Source organism: Oratosquilla oratoria, chromosome 1 (assembly GCF_046742065.1).
Source record: "Oratosquilla oratoria isolate Oo_2021 chromosome 1, ASM4674206v1, whole genome shotgun sequence".
In the NCBI taxonomy this organism is placed as follows: Eukaryota; Metazoa; Arthropoda; class Malacostraca; order Stomatopoda; family Squillidae; genus Oratosquilla; species Oratosquilla oratoria.
Genome location: NC_134777.1, coordinates 15,381,235 through 15,391,234, shown reverse-complemented (window position 1 = coordinate 15,391,234; position 10,000 = coordinate 15,381,235). Strand labels below are relative to the sequence as shown.

The window sequence follows — 10,000 nt, the reverse complement described above, 5'->3', positions numbered from 1 at the left end:
AATTTTCTCTGACGATATTGTGACGGACAAAGCAGAAATTTATGTTTAGAAACCAGTAAGCTAGAAAAGCTTAACTAGAATCCCAGGCGAAATTCTTTGCACACTTTCCCCAGTTTGGCAAAATATTTCAAATATTTATCAAACACCTGAACAATTAGAAAACTGATTACTAGTACTATGGCTAGGATAGGCTACTGAAAGGGATCTTGTGATATTAATAAAATCGCCTGACAATAGTCATAATTAAAGGAAAATGCAACCTACTATGCTTATGCTATGCTTATCTGGGTGGCAGCTAAAGCAATGGACCACCCTCATCTTTATCAATTTCCCACGAAATGCAACGTACAAACACAGTGATTGACTGAAGACAAAAGAGTTCACGTTTGGAGATGCGGGGTATCGATCCCCGTACCTCTCACATGCTAAGCGAGCGCTCTACCACTTGAGCTACATCCCCATGGAAACCATAGACTAATAATTTAATTTATATATTAAAGAGGCAAAGTCTCCACAATTAGTATAATTAATTCTCTTATACCCTGAATTAGAATATCACTCTTTAAGTAGTACAGAAACTGTAAGAGTAGTATTTTGAATAATTTTGTAATTAAGAACTCCAATTGTTCGGTTCAGGAAAAACAAAGAAACAAATAAACTCGGCGGTCCACAAGTTCCAGTGAAAGTAGAACGGGTCGGTCTGTGTTGGCACAGGCACAAAAACTCCCACGACTGAACGCGGAAGGACCCGTTCTCTCTGATTCATACTCGATGCCGTTTTCTCTTACAACACTCGTCCAACTCCAGTTGAGTTTTGCCAATTCTTTTTAATTAAATCTGTATATATCTTCATCATTGTACTGAAGTTTTTATTCATTATAGCCTAATTAGGGAATGTAAAACGACAAGGGTAGACGGAACATGATAGATTCACAACACGACTAAGATGATGAATTTTTTTATTTTATTTCTTTTTTTCTAGATTTACGGGGCTGTATTCGCTCGGACCTCAACCTTATGGTAGTCCGGAACAATTGATACACACACACACTTTGCTTTCCATGCGATGCCACTGTTATTAGCGGCCGCATCCTGATCTCAGATGAGGGAGGGGTACACCATCAACCGCAGGCAGCACCAGGGGGTGGGGGGTTGTGCCACACACGAAGCTGAGGGTTGTCTCGGAAGGGACGGAAACGGGGCATAATCTGAGAGCCGTCTTTAGCACGTCGTCGAACCAATTCTAAGCCTAAGATTCATCACACTGGCCGCAATGACAGCCCGTGAGCCTGGTTTTGGAGAACTTCAAACTTGTCCCACGAACTGAGCCGGGGGGAGATGAGATCCACAGCGGCATAGTTTACCATTGAACGTACCGCTTGAATATAGTATATCCGAAGGTTGTGCCCGGCACCTAACCGGGGTTTCGTCATGGCTCTGAGGAGATTTCATCTCGTCTTCGTGGTCTCATGGAGGTACCTGACCAACAGGTCCGCCTGCTATTTGGGCTTCGGGTGAGCAGAGTGGCGGAAAAATGCGCCAGTTGCCGGCCGCAGCTTCCTCCAAAGTAGTTTGACCAGGGAAAGTGGCACACTTTTCCAGCCATTTTTTTTTCTTTTCGGACTCTGTGGGTAACCGCCCGCGCATGCCTGATTGCAGAACGGAGGAGGGACCGTGCCTCGAGGGATGGGTGGCGCCACAGAAATCTACCCGGAATACAATGACTAGGTGATTTTGTTCCCGCACGATGTTGTAATACCACCGATCAGCCTGCCGATTTATGCTTGGCTTCCTTTTGGGGACAGCTCATTCCGCTGCGGCCTGGACGGCGGCGACAAAGTTACGATGTAGATTGTCTATGTCCTGTGTGGGGCCATAGGACTGGTTCCAGAGGTCTAGTTCCTGCTGGAAAGGGTCCTATTGGTCTTTCCTTTATTCCAGCGTTGAGGTGAGGAAGTGGAAGCGGGAAGAAGTCCACGGTCAGAGTCGTGACTAGAGCAAAATGGTCCCTAGCGAACTTCGGATAGACCATCCAGTGAGCACAATGAGCCATACAGTGAGGCCCATGCGCCCTTGCATGACGTGGATAGCCTCCCCCGAGTTCAATAAGGGGATCTCAAGTATTTCTCCCAGAAGTTTTGTTCGGGTGTGCCCGGTAGGAGTGTCTCCCCAAAGGGAGCCAAAGACGGAGTGGTGTTCATTATATGAGTACTGTATATATAATTGGTAACAGACTACAATATTTTAATATGATACTGTAAATATTATATTACAGATAACAATTATTTATTAAAGAAATTGTACTTATTGAGGGTTCATGGCTGGCTAAGGAGAGCATCTCCCCAGGTGGTAGTTCACCGTCCTGAGGATGTATATGTTGTGCAAGAGAAGGTCCCCCCGGCAAGGGTGACTCAGCTAACCAAGGCCTCTAGCCCTCTACTCGTTCACCGCAAGGCGCGGCGGGCGGATACGGGCTCACTCGGAACCCTTGCCCGGACCAATATTGCGAGTTCAAGTGATCTCCGGACCCGAGTTGTATAGTATACATGGTATCCACTGACCCGGAGCGGCCGGTTGACCGGCCAGTTAGTCTCCTACAAGAGGTCTACATCTATGTCCATTGTGGCAAGGGTGGCCTGTAGTTTTAGTTCTCGTTGGAACGGGAGTGGAGGTGGAGGAGGAGCAGGCGTAGTGTGGGAGGGTGAGGAGGAGCAGGGTGGGAGGGAGGAGATGTCGTAGAGTGGGAGGGAGTTGGAAGGGGAAGAAAAGGAATAGAGTGGGAGGGAGGAGGAGGAGGAAGAGTGGATGTTGGGTGGGAGGAAGGAGTAGGAGACGGGTGGAAGTGGGGAATAAGAGGCTGGTGGAAGAGGGGAGTAGGAGGAGGGTGGGAAGGACAAGGTGGCCTAGAGTGGGAGGGGAGTGGAAGTGTGGGGTGGGAGGAGATGAGGAGAAGTAGGGTGGGAGAGGGGGAGGAGGAGGAGTAGGGTGGGGGAGGAGGGAAAGAAATAGCGAAGGAAAGGGGTGGAGGAGGATTGGGGGTGGAGTGGGAGGAGAGGAAGTAGGGGTAGAACGGGAGGGGGAGGAGGAGTAAGACTAGGGTGGGAGGGGGAGTAGGGTTGAGGGGGAAGGAGGAGGGGGAGTGGGAGGAGGAGGATGGGTGTGTGGGAATGGGGGTGAGGAGTAGGGTGAAAAGGTGGATGAGGAAGAGGAGTAGGGTGGGAGGGGGAGGAGGGTGTGGGGGATTTTTTTTTTTCTAATTTAGGAGTGAAGTATCACTCAACCAGTTGTCGACTCAAAGATATATACTATAGTAGAGTGAGGAACAGCGTGGAAAGAAAACGAGATAAGTAGAGGTGGAAGATGCGGAAGAAGTGAAGAAAACGGTGAGTGTAGGGAGGGGGAGGGGGAGGGGAGAACGTGTCTGGAGAAAGGAACGGATGCGCAGGAGTGCGCTGACAGACTGGTTTGACCCATTCCATTCCAGTTGACACTTCTACTTTTATTTTGAGTGTCGCCTGACGATTTTATTCACACGGAAACAAGGCGACGACCTTTATCAGTCACAAGATTCCGTGACGGGGAATATTTTTCCTCTTGTTTTGGTCGTTGCCAGGCTGCTGTATCTCTCTCCATGACACAGTCTTGGTAGTGAAGGAATTCACTTATCCAATAGGCTTTTATGGAGTGTGATGATGATATGGTTTAACGTCACAAATTCCCTCCATCGGAAGGCTAGGACGGTACCTCTCACAGATTACTTCACTCACACACCGGCGCCAGTCCCCTTCACGGTCTCTCAGGGCAAGCTCCCAGGCAGACACCCTTCCCACTCCAAACAACTCACGACACGTTTGATCAACTTGCAACAACCATGAAATCTGTGGACGTCGTCCCTTTCTTCGCCTTCTCCATAGAGGGTTGCCTTCTATGGAGACATCCTTATGGGCAGGATCAACATCAGGGAATCGTGCCACGTGATGCCCATGTAGCCGAATCATGATGATAACTGGCCAAAACTTAGTTAATCCCCTCGATCCAATGACGTCATTCACATTTTTTCTGGTTACTTCAACTCTGTTCTGTTCCCAATCCAAATAAAGGATACTCAACCTCATTCTCCCAACTGGGGATAGAATGGTCATCCTGCAGTGGACCAGCAAGTGTGAATACTATCCTATTGTATTTCTACGGTCTATCGCCATCTTCTCTTTATATAACCCATTTATCTCACGAATATATACTCTCCGGGACAAAAATGCTAAACTCATTTTCCGTTACCATCTTTGCAAAAATGTGGCGCTCAAAGATGTCAAACACAAGCCAAAGAATAAAGAGTTGACTCTTGGAGATGCGGGGTATCGATCCCCGTACCTCTCACATGCTAAGCGAGCGCTCTACCACTTGAGCTACATCCCCAGGTACTTCCATACATTTCTGGATCTTGTCCAAACATAGTGTTGGACGTCAATTCCAACTTTATACAGGGAGCTGGGTGGGGCAAAACAGACGTCAAGGACGATGGTACGTTTTCTTTGATCCTCGAAGAATTCCGTTTCCTTTCACAATAGAAGTTTTCTATATGCATTTGTCTCTTCCTATTGGAAATATAAAGAACTTAATCTATATCTCGAGATTTTTGGTAGATATGAATGCTAATTCAAAAAACAAAATTCCACTGGATGAAAACGTTACGTTCACCAAATTTTGTATTGCTCACCGATAGCCTCTATGCCTGTAATCAGTGACGGCATTTTATATAAAAAAATGGATCTATAACTCTGGAATACTCTGAATAATAAGACTGGGAAAGAAAACGGGTTCAACTCCTAATCAGAAAGAACGTACCACGATTGATCTGGTGTTGAATAGTCCCCAGACAGTTCAATATCTTTCTGCAGTGATAATTACTACAATCTCGACGAATATTTGTGTAAGGGGATGTAGCTCCGATTGTAGAGCGTTGTGTTAGCATGTGAAAGGTATGTTGGGAATTCAAAACCACTCATCTCCAAATTATTTTGTTTCTGGACTCTGAAAATCACTGAAACGGGACAATTATTTGGTGTATCAAGATAATAGATGAAACAACTATGTTACTGATTGTACGCCAAGTATAAGAATGGAAAGTGGGTTGACAGAGGGTGGACTGCCAAGATGGTGAAGGTTGTATGAGTAGCGTGGCAAAGGTTGACAGAGCCGAGCGATTCGTGAGAGATGTTGGCAGAGGTCTTTGGCCCGGATTGAGGTAGGTCAAATGCTCCTCTCAGGAAGAATGTTGTGGCCTCTGTCAAGCCCTTGGTAGAGATGTATTTATGTATTTTTGTTCCCGAAAATTCACCATTGTTTCTCTCCATAATAGGAATAAAATTCTGTGTCCTACATTGTATTTTATGTTTTTTTTTATGTTTTTCTTATACATTGTCAGTTCATGTCAGGGACAGACTATCATTTCACAGTTTTACTTTTGATTTTGTGTGACGAAATTTACTTTGGATTGATAGTGTGAATAAGGGGAACGTGCATATGATTTCCCATAGCCTTGGATCACATGATGGGCTCTTGATCGACAGTTATTACCCTCCTGGATAAGAGCTCTCTCTCTCTCTCTCTCTCTCTCTCTCTCTCTCTCTCTCTCTCTCTCTCTTTCTCTTTCTCTCTCTCTCTCTCTTTTGTTGTACAATAGATCTTTTTTTAGTCATAACCTTAGGTCTAATAGCCCCTATTATCGCAGCCGTGGAAGTCATAGATAAACTGATTTCACTAAGTCCATAAAATACATATGTCCCATAGGAATTAGGATTGACCATGTGATTGAATTCCAGTTGGACGAAGAAGACGTGGAACCGAACAAGGATTCATAAGACAATTGAGCAAAGACAGATTTATCCAATTAGAGGAATTCCTTGAAGAGGGAGATTAGGAGAAATTGAGAATAATAACGAAACTGAGAACTGGAAATTCTTTGAATGTTTTTACAAATCGGGTGTGAACAAACGTGTTGCAAGAGTCAGTGAAAAAAAAAAGTGGAATTGAGAAATTCGGAAGATAGGAAATGCAATACCCTTGGGTAGGAATTAGACGAGAATTTCTGTTGTCTTCACATCATCCCATCATAGCAGGACCCCCTTTGTCTTCATAAACTTCCCGCTTATTGATGATTAGTCCAGTGACCAACTAAAGCTAAATTATTACACTTGGAGATGCGGGGTATCGATCCCCGTACCTCTCACATGCTAAGCGAGCGCTCTACCACTTGAGCTACATCCCCAGTTGCTTGCAATAGTTTCTGAGTCTTATCTAATCCTTTTGTCGCGGGTCAGTTGCAAACCCAAGTGGAGAGAGTTGGATGTCGGCAAAAGAGGCGCCAAGGACGGTGCTGTGTTCTCTTTCTTCCACGAAAAACTCCGTTTTCTTTCACAACAGTGATTCAATTATCTTCTAACTAAGCATGTTAAGAAAGATTGATTTATATTTCAAGGTTTCTGGTAGATATGAATATTCAACAACTGAAAATATATATTTCAAGTTACACGATCAAAAACCTGAAAGAAAACGGAGTCGATGCTGAATCAGAGAGAACGCACCACGATCGGTCTCGTGTTGAGTCGTCCCCAAACAGTTCAACTTTCTCTCTTCTGCAGTAAGTATCACCACAAAGTGAATTCATACTATTGTGAGGGGATGTAGCTCAAGTGGTAGAGCGCTCGCTTAGCATGTGAGAGGTACGGGGATCGATACCCCGCATCTCCAGATCTTTGTTATTTGAATTTAGCGGATCAAAGACTTTAAACGAGACAATTAGGTTTATTAGTTCAAAGTCATTTCTATATAAACTATGCCTTAACAAGGAATAACCCGAATAAGAAGTAGAACCGAGAATGGACAAAGTAGTTACACCAGAGGATAACATATGAAATGTCTTATAGTCTATCGATTCTAACTTGAGCTCTCAGGCACAGCTCGGTGAGATCGCAATACGGCCACATCATTCCACTATTCCTCAAAGGGGCTCGATTTCTCTCTCTCTCTCTCTCTCTTACTCTCTCACTCTCTCACTCTCTCTATCTCTCTCTCACACACACTCTCTCTCTCACATTCTCTCTCTCACATTCTCTCTCACATTTTCTCTCTCACATTCTCTCTCACATTCTCTCTCTCTCACTCTCTCTATCTCTCTCTCACACACACTCTCTCTCTCACATTCTCTCTCTCACATTCTCTCTCACATTTTCTCTCTCACATTCTCTCTCACAGTCTCTCTCTCTCACACTCTCACTCACTCACTCACTCACACACACACACACACACACACACACACACACACACACACACACACACACACACACACACACACACACACACACACACACACACACACACACACACACACACACACAAATATACATACATATATGTTTCGGAATCAGCGCTGTGGTACTACCTCGTCACTAGGTACGAGGCCGTCCTTCTGCCTCCGGGTAGAAGGGGTGAATCTACTGTCCACAGGATCCGCCTAGGATATCGCTGTGAGTGGCAAGTGCTATGCGAAGGAGGAGGCAATCACGAACGCTGCAAACTCTGCGGTGCAACAGACTCTCCAACACTACCTGCCTGAGTGCAGAACCACGACCATCCTTCGCCTGCCTAGGACTCAGCCCGCCATTCACCGCGGCAGTGGTAGGGCGCCAACTCACCCTTCCGAGGCAACCCTCAGCTTTGTGGGGGGTACACCCTCCCCTCCCCCCCACGGCGCTGCCTGCGGTTGATGGGTACCCCTCCCTCCTCTGAGATCAGGATGCGGCCGCTAATAACAGTGGCATCGCATGGAAAGCAACGTGTGTGTGTGTATCAATTGTTCCGGACCATTTGCAAAGTTGAGGTCCGAGCGAATACTAGCCCCGTAAATCTAGAATTAAAAGAAGGAAAAAATGTTGATCATCTTAGCTGTGTTGTGAATTTACCATGTTCAGTCTACCCTTGTCGTTTTACAGTCCCTAATTAGGCTATAATGAATAAAAACGTCAGTACAATGACGAAGATATATACAGATTTAATTCAAAAGAATTGGCAAAAATCAACTGGAGTTGGACGAGTGTTGTAAGAGAAAACGGCATCGACTATGAATCAGAGAGAACGGGTCCTTCCGCGTTCAGTCCTGCGAGTTTTTGTGCCTGTGCCAACACAGACCCGCTCCTCTGTACTTTCACTGGAGCTTGTGGACCGCCTAGTTTGTTTGTTTCTTTGTTTTTCCTGAACCGAACAATTGGAGTTCTTAATTACAAAATTATTCAAAATACTACTCTTACAGTTTCTGTGCTACTTAAGAGTGATATTATAAATCAGTGTATAAGAGAATTAATTATACTAACTGTGGAGAATTTGTCTCCTTAATATATAAATTAATGAATTAGTTAGTTATTTCCAAGGGGATGTAGCTCAAGTGGTAGAGCGCTCGCTTAGCATGTGAGAGGTACGGGGATCGATACCCCGCATCTCCAAGTGTGAACTCTTTTGTCCTCAGTTAATCACTGTTTATTAAATGTTGGATTTCGTGGGAAATTGATAAAGATGAGGGTGGTCCATTGCTTTAGCTGCCACCCAGATAAGCATAGCACACCAGGATGAAACGAGAAAGTAAAGTTATTTTCTTTTATATTCTATCTTTTTTTAATTAACCTATATTTCACTGTTGAAAAATGTAGCAACTCATAAATCCCAACTAATACCACTGTCGGAGCAGAAGAAAAGACAAGATACGAATTGTCTATATATTTCGGCTGCTAACTGTAGTCCTCTTCAGTAGTACAGAGAGCATTTTTAAATAGCACGCTCACTAAATAGTGCCTCCATTTCAAAGTATTCTCCTCCCTCTCTGCACTACTGAAGAGGACTGCAGTTAGCAGTTGAAATAGACAACTCGTCTCCAATCTTATCTTCAGCTCCCACTGTGGTATTAGTTGTAATATACATTTATCTTCTAGGATACCCTTCCATGATGGATTGCATTTTTCTATCATTATGACTGTCGTCAGGCTATTTTATTAATATCACTAGATCCCTCTTAGTAGCCTATCCTAGCCATAGTACTAGTAATCAGTTTCCTAATTGTTCAGGTGTTAGATAAATGTTCTAGATATTGTGCCAAACTGGGGAAAATGTGCAAAGAATTTCGCCTGGGATTCAAGTTAAGCTTTTCTAGCTTACTGGTTTCTAGATATAAATTTCTGCTGTGTCTGTCACACTCTCGTCAGAGAAAATTTTTATTTTGATAGGGATGACTTTAATTTTACATCGCGACTTGTTTTGTACATGATATTCTGTGACGTCCGTTACTCCTGCCGTCACACACGGCGTTTACAAGAAATATAACCAAATCGTAAGGCTAAACGCTTCAAAGAGTTGGAATTTGGCTCTAAAGGTAAAAATATATTTGCGGATGACCAGCTGTATATTTCATACTCAAGAGTGAGAAATCCTAAGAATTTATTCTTCGCCTGAGGGCTCAACTTAAAATCGATAGACTGTAAGAAACTTCATATGATATCCTCTCTTGTAACTACTTGTCCATTCTCAGTTCTACTTCTTATTCGGCTTATAATAGTTCTACTCCTTATTGAGGTGTAGTTTATATAGAAATGACTTTGAACTAATAAACCTAATTGTCTCGTTTAAAGTGTTTGTTCCACTAAATTCAAATTATAAAGACCTGGAGATGCGGGGTATCGATCCCCGTACCTCTCACATGCTAAGCGAGCGCTCTACCACTTGAGCTACATCCCCTTACAATATACCAACTCACTTTGTGCTCTTCTTTACTGCAGAAGAGAGAAAGTTGAACTGTTTGGGGACGACTCAACACGAGACCGATCGTGGTGCGTTCTCTCTGATTCAGCATCGACTCCGTTTTCTTTCAGGTTTTTGATCGTGTAACTTGAAATATATATTTTCAATTATTTAATATTCATATCTGCCTCGAAATATAAATTAATCTTTCTTAACA

The 10,000-nt window shown here is 43.9% G+C and overlaps 6 non-coding genes across 6 annotated transcripts; 2 read left to right on the top strand and 4 right to left on the bottom strand.

Moving 5' to 3' along the window:
- Positions 1-387: 387 nt before the first annotated feature.
- Positions 388-460, bottom strand: TRNAA-AGC (transfer RNA alanine (anticodon AGC)). Its single transcript has one exon. It is a non-coding gene; the product is annotated as a tRNA-Ala (tRNA).
- A 3,883-nt stretch (positions 461-4,343) lies between these two features.
- Positions 4,344-4,416, bottom strand: TRNAA-AGC (transfer RNA alanine (anticodon AGC)). The gene has a single exon. It is a non-coding gene; the product is annotated as a tRNA-Ala (tRNA).
- A 1,779-nt stretch (positions 4,417-6,195) lies between these two features.
- On the bottom strand, positions 6,196-6,268 carry TRNAA-AGC (transfer RNA alanine (anticodon AGC)). The gene has a single exon. It is a non-coding gene; the product is annotated as a tRNA-Ala (tRNA).
- A 409-nt stretch (positions 6,269-6,677) lies between these two features.
- TRNAA-AGC (transfer RNA alanine (anticodon AGC)) lies at positions 6,678-6,750 on the top strand. The gene has a single exon. It is a non-coding gene; the product is annotated as a tRNA-Ala (tRNA).
- A 1,675-nt stretch (positions 6,751-8,425) lies between these two features.
- On the top strand, positions 8,426-8,498 carry TRNAA-AGC (transfer RNA alanine (anticodon AGC)). Its single transcript has one exon. It is a non-coding gene; the product is annotated as a tRNA-Ala (tRNA).
- A 1,209-nt stretch (positions 8,499-9,707) lies between these two features.
- TRNAA-AGC (transfer RNA alanine (anticodon AGC)) lies at positions 9,708-9,780 on the bottom strand. The gene has a single exon. It is a non-coding gene; the product is annotated as a tRNA-Ala (tRNA).
- Positions 9,781-10,000: the final 220 nt, after the last annotated feature.